The sequence below is a fragment of the Brassica napus genome, chromosome C7, assembly GCF_020379485.1.
Source record: "Brassica napus cultivar Da-Ae chromosome C7, Da-Ae, whole genome shotgun sequence".
Lineage (NCBI taxonomy): Eukaryota > Viridiplantae > Streptophyta > Magnoliopsida > Brassicales > Brassicaceae > Brassica > Brassica napus.
In genome coordinates this window covers 11,575,525-11,588,109 of record NC_063450.1, presented here as the reverse complement: position 1 = coordinate 11,588,109, position 12,585 = coordinate 11,575,525, and the positions used below count along the sequence as shown (strand labels likewise).

The 12,585-nt window shown below is 35.7% G+C and overlaps 1 pseudogene; it reads right to left on the bottom strand.

Annotated features, from left to right (window-relative positions):
- Positions 1 to 5,268: 5,268 nt before the first annotated feature.
- On the bottom strand, positions 5,269 to 12,320 carry LOC106373377 (annotated as a pseudogene).
- Positions 12,321 to 12,585: the final 265 nt, after the last annotated feature.

The following is a 12,585-nucleotide window of genomic DNA, read 5'->3' as shown; positions in this document are numbered from 1 at the left end:
TGATGTCATCAAGGTGGAGTTTGTTGGGATTCATCTGTGGCTACGTCAGAGAATCCGTCAGGGACTGCGTCAGGATTTGGTGATGGAAATCAAACAAGACTGAATAACTTAAACCAAGACAAGGACGTCATGTTAGGAAAATGAAATGTCACTTTTATGGAGATATGGAAGTCAGCAGGATCCTGGAAATATTACTTTCATTGAGTTATGGAAGTTGCAAGTATTTAGGAATATTTCCTAATAGGTTTATGGAAAGGGACGAATGCTCTAATTCGACTAGGTTAACCTTATAGACTCCTACTATATAAGAGGAGCTCGTGTGTACTCTTTCTCTTGACGTCGAGAAAAGACCTAGCTTGGTTTGTGAGCTTTGGTTGTGAGAGAAAGAGAGGTTCTATATTCTTGTACTTGAGATTATAGTGGATTGCCTCTTGCCAGGTCCCAGTGGACGTAACCATTCTAGGTGAACCACTGGGTAAACAGTTTTTTGTGTCCATCTTCTATCTTTTCCGCATTCTTCTCCATATCTCAATTATTCTACAAACTCAACTTTCTTACTTACGTCGTCGAGTTCGTCAGAGAGTGTATCAGAGTTTGTGTGTTTGATTCTGATCTTGTGTCAAACAGTTTTTCGCCATTGTGGTTCAACATGTAGTACTAATGATTTTCTCATTGCTGGATGAAGTATGGCATAACAATATCTATTACAACTTTTACATTTATAAGACCTTATAATAATAATTGTGCATTTTGGAGGATCATTACCACATATATTTTAACTATTAGTTTTATGTCTTTTTAATGATTCAGAGGAGAACTCAATTATCACATATGATTGTGTCAAATATGATCAAGTCACGGGGTGGAGTTTTAATTAATCATGATTTGCCTATTGCTGGAAATAGTAATCTGCTTGAGGTATTTATTACAACTCTTATATTTATAAGGCTTTGTATCTCACAAGATTGATTGTGATTTTACTGGTTTTCGGAACCTCGAGACTCTAAGATTGCTGGGTATCATTAAACCCCAATCTTCCGGCTCGGAAGAGCAATACAAGCAGATTTATATATGAAAATATTAAGTTGGAATTGCAGAGGTCTTGGAAGTCATTGGACAATAAGTTATTTTCGGGAAACATGGCATAAACATAAACCAGAATTTTTGTTTCTATCAGAAACGAAACAGGATTTTGGATTTGTACAAGGGTTTCAATCACATTTTGGTTATGATAGTCTGGTTACGGTGGATCCAATTGGGAGAAGTGGTGGTTTAACCCTTTTTTATAATAATGAGTACCAAGTTAAAATTTTATATTCTAGCAATAGAATGATAGATATCGAGGCAGTGGCCAATGGGAAACAAGTATTCCTTACTTTTGTATATAGAGAGCCGGATCAAAGCTTAAGAGACCATGTATGGGAAAGGTTAACCCGATATGGTGTAGCTAGATCGGAGCCTTGGTTTGTTATAGGAGATCTAAATGAGATTACTGGAAATCATGAAAAGGATGAGGGATCTCTAAGATGTGCGACTTCCTTCATTCCTTTTAACAATATGATAAGGAATAGTGGACTATTAGAATTTCCGGCTCGTGGTAATAAAATGTCCTGGCAAGGACGTAGAGGTAAAGGGAAAGGAGTTGTAACGGTCAGATGTAGACTGGATAGAGCCTTGGCTAATGAGGAATGGCATACACTCTTCCCATTTTCTTATACAGAGTATTTGAGGATGGTGGGATCGGATCATCGACCGGTGATTGCTTTTATGGAAGATAAATTATTAAGGAAAAAAAGAGGACAGTTCAGGTTTGGAGGGGCTTATGGAATCAATTGTGTCGGGGTGGACAGAAAATCAGGAGGGCCAATCAGGGGATTTCATTACCAAAATTAATAATTGTCGACATGAAATATCTTCATGGCGGAAAGACAATCAACCTTATGGGAAGGAAAATATACAGAATCTTCAACAAGCTTTGGAAGATGTACAAACAGATAACAATAGAACCCAAGAGGATATTCTTGAGATTTCCAGGAAATTACAGGAGGCCTATAAGGATGAGGTGGAGTATTGACATCAGAAGAGCCGAAATATGTGGTACTCATCCGGGGATCTGAATACCAAGTTTTATCATGCTCTGACAAAGCAAAGGCAGATTAGAAATAAAATAGTGGGTCTCCATGATGAAGCGGGTAATTGGATCACAGATGAAAACGGTGTTGAGAAGGTGGCGGTAGATTATTTTGATGGTTTGTTTAATTCCACTAATCCTACGGAATTTGATAGTTTCCTGGAAGAGATAGGATCATCAATTTCTCCTTAGATGAATCAAAGGCTATTGAGGGTAGCTACGGAGGAAGAGGTGAGACAAGCATTATTTATGATGCATCCAGAGAAAGCGCCAGGACCAGACGGAATGACAGCTCTCTTTTTTCAGCATTCCTGGCATGTCATTAAAAAGGATGTGGTTGAGCTGGTGAATAATTTTTTGGTAACAGGCGAATTGGATCCAACGATGAATATAACTAATATTTGTATGATACCAAAAGTAGAGAGACCGACAAGGATGACGGAACTGAGACCGATAAGTCTTTGTAATGTGGGCTATAAAATAATTTCGAAGGTTTTGTGTCAAAGGCTAAAAGGTTGTCTTCCCAGACTAATTTCAGAGACACAATCGGCTTTTGTGGCAGGAAGGTTAATTTCAGATAATATTCTTATCGCACAGGAAATGTTTCATGGTTTGAAAGCTAATAAGTCTTGTCAAAATAAGTTTATGGCAATAAAAAAAGATATGAGTAAGGCATATGATCGGATAGAAAGGAATTTTATCGAGGCTTTCCTTCACAAAATGAGTTTTGATCCTCATTGGATCAAATTAATGCGAGAGTATGTCTCTTCGGTTCAATATAAAGTGCTTCTCAATGGGCAGCCACGAGGTCTTATTATTCCCCAGCGGGGATTACGTCAAGGGGATCCTTTGTCCCCTTATTTATTTATCATGTGTACGGAGGCGTTAATTTCAAATATCAAAAAGGCGGAGCGGATGAAACAATTAACTGGTATGAAAGTGGCAAGAGCTTGCCCTGCAATCTCTCATTTGCTATTCGCAGATGATAGCTTGTTCTTCTGTAAGGCAAACAAGGAAGAGTGTCAAACTATACTTAGGATTCTAAAGGAATATGAGACCGTCTCTGGACAACAGATTAATTTCCAGAAATCCTCAATTCAATTTGGACACAAGATCGATGAAGATAGTAGTCAAGAATTGAGGGATCTTTTGGGAATTCAGAATTTAGGTGGAATGGGATCTTATTTAGGCCTGCCAGAAAGCCTAGGAGGTTCTAAGGTACAAGTGTTTGGCTTCGTACAAGATCGGTTAAATAATAGGGTTAATGGATGGACTATTAGATTTCTTACTAAGGGTGGCAAGGTGGTGATTAATAAATCAGTGGTTACGGCTCTGCCAAATCATGTGATGTCTGTGTATCGGTTACCGAAAACGACTGTGAAGAAGCTAACGGGTGCTGTTGCGCAGTTTTGGTGGAGTCCTGGAGGCAGTACAAGAGGTATGCATTGGAAATCATGGGATAAAGTGTGTGTCCATAAGGATAATGGTGGGTTAGGTTTTAAGGATTTGACTGATTTTAATACGACAATGCTTGGGAAGCAATTGTGGCGGCTGATCGAGAAGCCAAATTCTCTTTTTTCTCGAGTTTTTAAAGGACGGTTTTATAGGAAAGCTTCACCCCTGGATCCGATTCGCTCATATTCCCCATCATATGGCTGGAGTTGTATTACTTCTGCTAGATCTCTGGTTTGTAAAGGACTAATTAAAAGGGTTGGAACATGATCATCTATTTCAATATGGAATGATCCCTGGCTCCCATCCACTCGCCCGAGACCAGCTAACAAAAATCTTCATAATAGTTACCCGGAACTCACAGTGGATTCTCTCATTAATCCGGAATCCCGAACATAGAATTTACCGGCAATTAGGGACTTGGTGGATCCACACGATGCAAAAATAATTGAAAGTATACCATTGAGTAGAAGTCGGATGGAGGATAGGAATGGATGGCATTTCACCAAGAATGGGAAATACACGGTACAATCAGGGTATCAAGTGGAAAGGATTTATCCTGACAAGAAACAACCACCAGAATTCTATGGGCCCAATGTTGATATATACTCGAAGCTTTTTGTTGGAAAGTGAAGTGTCCTCCAAAAGTAAAGCATTTTTATGGCAATTGATATCAGGTTATATAGCGGTAACGAAAAATCTAAGGGAAAGAGGAATACAAGGAGATACTTGCTGTGTACGGTGTGGCGATACAGATGAATAAGTAAACCATGTGTTTTTTTTAATGTCCCCCAGCTCGTCAAGTCTGGGCACTATCTAAAATCCCATCAAACCCGAACTTTTTCCCTATTGGCTCTCATTTTGCTAATATGGACCATCTATTTTGGAGAGTTAGTCAAAAGATGGAGGATCATCAGTTTGCATGGATATTATGGTACATTTGGAAGGGTCAGAATAATAAAGTATTCAGTAATCTTGATATTGATCCCAGGGAAACACTTCGACTAGTAGACGTAGAATCCACACTTTGGGCTGAAGCACAGGTTAGTAACAACAGGTGTGCTCAGGAAGTACACGTCAGGCCTAACTTAGGAACCACAGGAAGATGGTGCTTCACAGATGGTTCATGGAAAGATAATGATCTATTTTCAGGGCAAGGTTGGCTCAGTACATTACCAGGGTGTGATGGTTTACTAGGGGCAAGGAATGTAAGAGCATATCTTTCACCACTCCATTCGGAGATGGAGGCATTGATTTGGGCAATGGAATGCATGAAAAATTTAAGACTGTTTCAGGTTACGTTTGCAACGGATTGTTCTCAATTGGTGAAGATGGTTTCAGAACCAGAAGAATGACCAGCATTTGAAAGCTACCTGGAAGATATTAAGCTTTTGAGAAGAAGTTTTGTCAACTCAGATATTGTTCATGTACCTAGGACGGAGAACACTAGGGCGGATAGTTTGGCACGTAGTGCTCGGCAACAACCATCTTTCGTCGTACACATGGATTCAGAGTTACCACCTTGGTTTATAGAGTCTATATGAGTCTGTGAATGTTGTTTGCTGTCAAAAAAAAAAAAAAAAAATACAACACTTGTTTTTCATTTTTCTTTCTTGCTTGTATCTTTATCTAATTCTCTTATTTTTCTTATTAGGTTTACACTAGCATATTCAGAAAGTGTATATCCAGTTGGTGATAAAGCATTTTGGAATATTCCTCCACATGTAGCTTCTTTTGTTTGTCACCCTCCATCTACTCGCTATCCTAGTGGCAGGAGGAAAAAAAAGAAGATACCAAGTTCGTGGGAGTATGGAAAATATCGGCCCATATCCAAACGATCACCCAAGTCTTACAAATGTAGCAGATGTGGACAGAAATGACACAATAAAGGTAGTTGTATAGTGCCTATTTGATAACAGAGCAATTTAAAAACTTGCGTGCAATTAATTATTTTATATGATGTTATAAGTGAGAATTGGAATCGCATAACTTTTGGGGGACCTTTTATTATTACATTTATCATTGTATAATGATTTATAAAGTTTATAGGTGTCTAATAGAAGTTATGTTACTTATTATACGAAATGTGTGGTTACATTAACCACCCTTTATAAAATATTAGGATTCAGATTAATTGCAGAAATTATATGTTCTTTTGATATCTAAGCATACCTGCATGAACATAAATAAAATATGTTTCCTTATCAAAGGATTAAGGTACAAACTAAAAGATATTTTCCTCATCATGGAGGATTAAGGTACAAGCCAAAAGATGTTCCTCCTTGAAGACATCAACAAAAGATAACACTAAAACTGAAAAAATTTCATTGATATTAGTTAAAAGCACTAAAAAACTGAAAGAGCTTCATTTCTTCAAATTCGCGATGCTTCTAATCGGCTTTTTTCAGATCTTCCAATACACGTCCTATCACATCACCAGCTGAATCTTTCTCAGATTGTTTCTTTTGTCTTTTTGATTTGGAGGTGTCAACGTTAGGTTCCTTTATAAGCATAACAATTAAGAAAATCAGAAATGATAATTGGATGTAGTCAATGAAATTTGAAAGAATATTTTATAAACCATTATACACAGAGATATTTACCTTATTTCTTCCTTCACGTTTCTTTGTAAACTTCACGGGCTTTTTAGATGCATCCTCATTCACTTCTCCATCCTTCAATTTTAATGACACAATAAGTAAAGTTACATAGAGTATATTAAACATTTAAAAAGTCAATCAGTTTATAAGGACTTATAAATCAGTTTACTTCATTGGCTTCTGGATTTTCACTTTCTTTAGCATCGACTTCTGCATCATCTTCTACTTGTTGTTGTACTTCACTTGGGGGTGTTACACCTTTCTTCATTCCCTAATATTACAAGAAAAAAAATAAATTAGCAATTTCGAAGTCAATCACAGGCTTATAAATCAGAAATGATAATTGAATGTAGTCTATGAAATTTGAAAGAATATTTTATAAACCATTATACACGGAGATATTTACCTTATTTCCTCTTCCACGTTTTTTGTAACCTTCAAGATCTTTTTAGATGCATCCTTATTTACTTTTCCATCCTTCAATTTTGATGACACAATAAGAAAAGTTACATAGAGTATATTAAACATTTTAAAAGGTTATCAGTTTATAAATACTTATAAATCAGCTTACTTCATTGGTTTCTGAATTTTCACTCTCTTTAGCACCGACTTATGCATCATCTTCTACTTGTTGTTGTACTTCACGTGGAGGTTTTACACTTTTCTACTTTCCCTAATATTACAAGACAAAAAAAATAACTTAGCAATTTCGAATTTAATAACAGCCTTTGTAAATCAGAAATGATAATTGAATGTAGTCTATGAAATTTGAAAGAACATTTTATAAACCATTATACACGGAGATATTTACCTTATTTCCTCTTCCACGTTTCTTTGCAACCTTCACGGACTTTTTAGATGCATCCTCATTTACTCCCCCATCCTTCAATTTTGATGACACAATAAAAAAAGTTACATAGAGTATATTAAACATTTAAAAAGGTTATCAGTTTATAAAGACTTATAAATCAGCTTACTTCATTGGTTTCTGAATTTTCATTTCCTTTAGCACCGACGTCCACATCTGCATTGACTTCTGTGTCATCTTCTGGTTGTTGTTCCTCTTCCTCTTGTGTCTGTCCCTATTTCAATAAAAGGATTACATATTTATAATGATTTATAAATTTAAAACGATTGTTCAGTTTATAAAGATTTATAAATCAGCTTACTTTATTTGTTTCCGAATATTGATTCCCTTTAGCACTGTCGTCCACATCGACTTCTGTATCATCTTCTTCTTGGTGTTCCTCTTCTTCTTGTGGTTGTTCCTATTTAAAAAAAAAGATTACATATTTGTGATGATTTAATTCTAAAACGGTTGTTCAGTTTATAAAGGGTTATAAATAAGCTTACTTCATTGACTTTTGATGTGTCACTTTCTTTAGCCCCGTGTTCGACTTCTGTATCATCTTCTTCTTGATGGTCTACTTCACATTGAGGTCTTACTTCATTCTTCTTTCCCTAATATTACAAGACAAAAAAAAAAAAACTTAGCAATTTCGAATTTAATAACAGCCTTATACAATATCAAAAACACAATAACCTTAGCGATTTCCTATCTTTTGGCATCTATATAATTTTGTAAAACTTCTGTGTCACCAACTTCATAATCAGCATTCTGTCCATTTACCTGAAAAATTATATGTGAATACAAATACATTGTATTAAGAATATGGAGACGTTATAGATAACAAACCTTGGTTTTTGTGGCGGCTTCAGTTTCTTTTGACTTCTCAGTTTCATGTTACAAGTTAGAAGCATATGAATCTTTCTTTTCATTTACAACACGAAACAAATATAGAAAATAGTTTACCTTCACTGTTTCTCCACGAATGTTCAAAAGACTTTCAAGGTACTTCACTTTTTCTTTAAGAGAGACTACCTTCTTAGTGAGGAATTCAATCTTTTCTTGATCAGTTGCATCAATCCCATGAGCAGAATTATTTTCGTCCACTTCAGCTTCAGCAACGGCAATGTCGACACTTCCATTGAGCCAATCTTGTCTCTTCAAACGATATCCTCTTTTGACAAGATCAACAACTCTTCCAAATTCACAGTCAACATCTTCAACCAAGTCGCTATGCAATTCGGGATCTCCAAGGATACATTTGACATCAACCTGACAAGTGTTTACATATGATCAAACAATCAATAAAAGAAGAATGCAAAGACTAAAACAGTTTTATAAAACATTATAAACGGTTACATTCTCTATTTTGTCGAATCTGTTAACCTCTTCAATAGTAAGCGATTTGGTTTCTATCCAATGCAAGCACAAGGGAAACTGAATTTCATCATCCCTAATACCAAAGAACGTGCCTAATTGATTCACAGAAGATAACGCCCATAGCTGAATTGAATATATAAAGCCACAAATCGCATATTGATCTTTCTCCATCAACTTTGTATAGGTAAAGCTCTCCACTTCTTTCCGTAAATAATCAAATGCCAAATTCCCCCAGGGATACTTGCAAAACTCTTTGAAATTTCTAGCTCTAAGCAGATGCTCTTCTTGTATACTTGTCCCTGGATTGCTTGCCATTAATATCCCTTCCACAAGGATTGTAGCTCCCAATCTTAATCTCTGATCAGCAGTAAGCTCTGTCTTCTTTTCCACAAGTAGTTTAAGCAAGGTGTTTAAAGTTTGATTCTTATTCATCCATGGGCGAGTGTCCTGCTATAAGGTAAACTCCTACTATTTCAGCTTCTTTTCCCGTGGTCGAAAGCAGAGATCTCGAATGAATTATGTTTTCCTTTTCTTATTGAATTACTATGGTTGGCTGCTTTCGGAGTCAATTTTTTGCTGTTGAATTGAATTCTGCTTCGGACACTCGAAACCCTAAGAATTGAATTCTGCTTTGGACACTCCCAACCCACTAGACAAAGAAGCTACGTGGGGATAGTGTATGAAAGGTTCGCGCGATCTTTCTTCTTGTTTTTTGTTCCTGAAGTCTCCACTTCCTCTTCATCTTTGTCAACAACACAAGGCAGACCCGTTGCCAAGTGGAATTCTCTAAGAGAAAACCTCATTAGTTGTTCTCCAAAAGAAAACCACAAACACTTCTTGCCTATAACAATTCTCCTTGAGAGTAAGTGATGAATCAAATGCCTTGAAAATGCCATATGCTTCTGCCTCCTTCCCATCTTAATTACCGGAGCCAAGAATGAATCTTCAAGCTTCTTGAATTCTCTGCCCAAAACCTTTTCAACTTTACCAACCAACTTCAGGTTGGAGCGCTTGTTAATTATTTTCAATACGCCTCCATCTGTACCAGGTTCGGAGATTCTTTTTGGCAAAGCAATCTTATCATCAGATTTACTCATCGTTTCACCTGAAACAATTCAAAATGGTAATGTCAAAGATATTTTTTATAATAACTTATAAAAGTTTTGTTTATCAACACTTGTAAATCATAATAGATCAATCTAAAATAAATTGATGAACCACATCAATAAAGAAAGAACTAGCAATGTAATATATCGCAAATGACAAAAAAAAACTCTAATCTACTATATTCCAAGTTACGACATACTAAACCTAAAGGCCACAACCTCTAACAAAATTAGTCAAATATTACAATAATATCAATTACACATCTATTATAGGCAGAGCGAGAAGAAGAATCGCCAAGAAGAACCAATAACATTACCGGAGTTAAGAAAAATCAATGGTAACTGAAAACCACCAGTGAAAAGCAGGTTTTTGTAATCAAAGAAATGGAGAACGACGGAATATAAAAACAGATCAAAAGATGCGGTTGTGGATTTGTATCGGAACAGACGCGAACGGAGGAAGACGATGAAAGGTCCCGTCTTTTTACCCTTAATTGTGACGGTTTTATTTCTAAGGCCCAATTTCGATTATCAATGTTTAAGGCCCAGTTATATATATGGTTTAATGCTTAGAAAACAATACTATGGTTTTATAAACTATTATAGATTTACAAGCTCTTGTATTTATATGCTCTTATAAATTATTTATTGGCCTTTATAAATTATTATATATAGATCCATAAGTCTTTATAAATTAATTATTGGTAAAATTTGTAAATCATTTTATACAGATTTATAAATATTTATAAATTATTTATAGGCCTTTATATATTACCTTATAACTTATTTCAGAAATCTTCATAAATCCTTATAAGCCGTTCAAAATAATTGTCAAATTTTTTATATAGATTTAGAAGCCCTTGTAAACTATTATATGCTCTTATAAATTATTTATTGGACTTAATAAATTATAATATATAGATTGGTAAGTCTTCATAAATTATTTATAGGCTTTTTATAAATCCTAATGTACACTTTACCTCGTGGTATCTCTTGAGGGTCTATGATTGGAGTGGCTACATCATCCATCATATCATCTGATTCATAAGGTAATGGTAACTCCACTCCCATCATTAGTAAAAACATATAGTTTAACGATAAGAAAAAGAAGCCTATGACAACACACAAGGAGGTGATAGTTTAAAACTTACATCTATGGTTTCATGGTTTTGTGTTTCAGTCTCAGTGGCTTCTAAAACAGAAGTGTTACTGTGGCTCTCTCGAGAGGATGTGATTTCAGTGGCATCATCATTCACCGTATCATCTTCATTGGATTCTAAAACAAGTGTGTTACTAGGTCTCTCTTGAGCGGATCTGATTGGTGTGGCAGCATTATTTTCAAATTCCCTCTGAAAAAATGGTATAGGAAGGTTTTTAATTACACCAAAAATGAATACAACTTATGTGTGAGAAAATACCTTATGTGCGCGAATCCAACTACCACCACCTAGCCACTCCATTGACAGCCTAATCTCAGTGTAATTCAAAACTGCATCCTCTTTTGTGGCATCGAAATACACTTTATAATTGTTTTCAATGAGAATTTACGTCACTCGACCTTTGCGCCACCCATGTGTAACAATCACTTCAACAAAGTCGTTCAGACTGTACTCTGCACAAAGATCTCGAGGAGGAGATGGCCTGATTTTGCAAATATCAACTATTGAATGTTTTTCTTCCGCTTCATCACTCAAATTTTGTGAGCTTGTACATCTTTTGATCAAAAAATTTCTTCTATCACCCCCTTGAATCTCTGTAATTACTAGTGCTCAGACCCAAATTTTTTCCTTTTCACTTTCACTAATTTCACGGGTCATTTCCACCAACTTCCCTTTTCTAAACATGTGTTGACTCAATACCTTCAATTCCAAAACAATCATATATAAGCTAAAGCCCTCAACAATTCAAAATTTTAGAACTTAAAACATACAAAGAAAACAATACCTTGTTTTTGCTTTTGACCCATTCGGAGCCGATCCAATCAGCATGAGGTATCAGTTGGCTTCTGATGAATCTCATTATGTCTGGTGGATCATCAAAGTAAACCAAAAAACTACCATCTGGCCTTCCAACTACGACAACACCAGTCCACCAACCATTATTAAAATAAGCATCCACCACCGACCATTCCTTGAATACGACACCCTCATTTAGACACTCTGGCGGGACCGACCAAATAAAACATCTTTCAATAGTTTCCTTGCAAGGATTTACACCGTCTTCGTGGAGCAAAGTTTGTAACAAACCCGGAGCTTTTCTCCTTTCACTCTCGTCGGATTTTATCCTCGAGGATAGCTCTAAACCAAGAACCTTTGAACCCATCTTCTTGAAGAGATACTTCTACTTCACAACCTTTGGCAATAGACAAAAGTTTTCCGTTTTCCTTCAAATTCTTCATCTTTGGTTACTCCTGAAAAGGAATCGGAAATGCAGAGCACAAAAAAGAAATCAAGAAAAGAAAAAAAGAAGTTGAATAAAGATCAAATGAACGACATGCATCCAACAAACTGAAACAAATTGAGATTTTAGATAAATCAATTAAGTTCCATACAAAAATTCAATTCGATTTTGGAGTGTATATACAAAAGTAAAGAGAAAATTCAATTTGATCTAAATTGAATATAAAAAGTCAAAAGAGAATACATAGAATGTAATTGAATTAACTTTTGACAAAATCGATTCAAGTTGAATTGGAACTGAAACTGAAACAGATTGAGATTTTAAGTCAATCAATTAGGTTCCAAACAAAAATTCAATTCGATTTAGATTGTTGATTCAAAATTGAAGATGAAACTCAATTACCTTTGTCACGATAATGAATCAAAATGGGGAAGATCGTTGTGTTGATTCTTCTTATTGGAATTTACGGACATAGAAAAGGATGAAGAAATGATAGAAAACAAGAAAGCAAAACAAACGTGTCGGAGGGGAGAGGATGAAGACGTGGCGTGGGAAGAGTTAAATTTACTGTTTGTCATCCCTTTGGTAAATGATAAAAAACAGATAAATTGTTGAGGTCCTGGTTCGAACCCGGGATTCCGACTAAACTGAAGTTTAAAAAAAAAACCT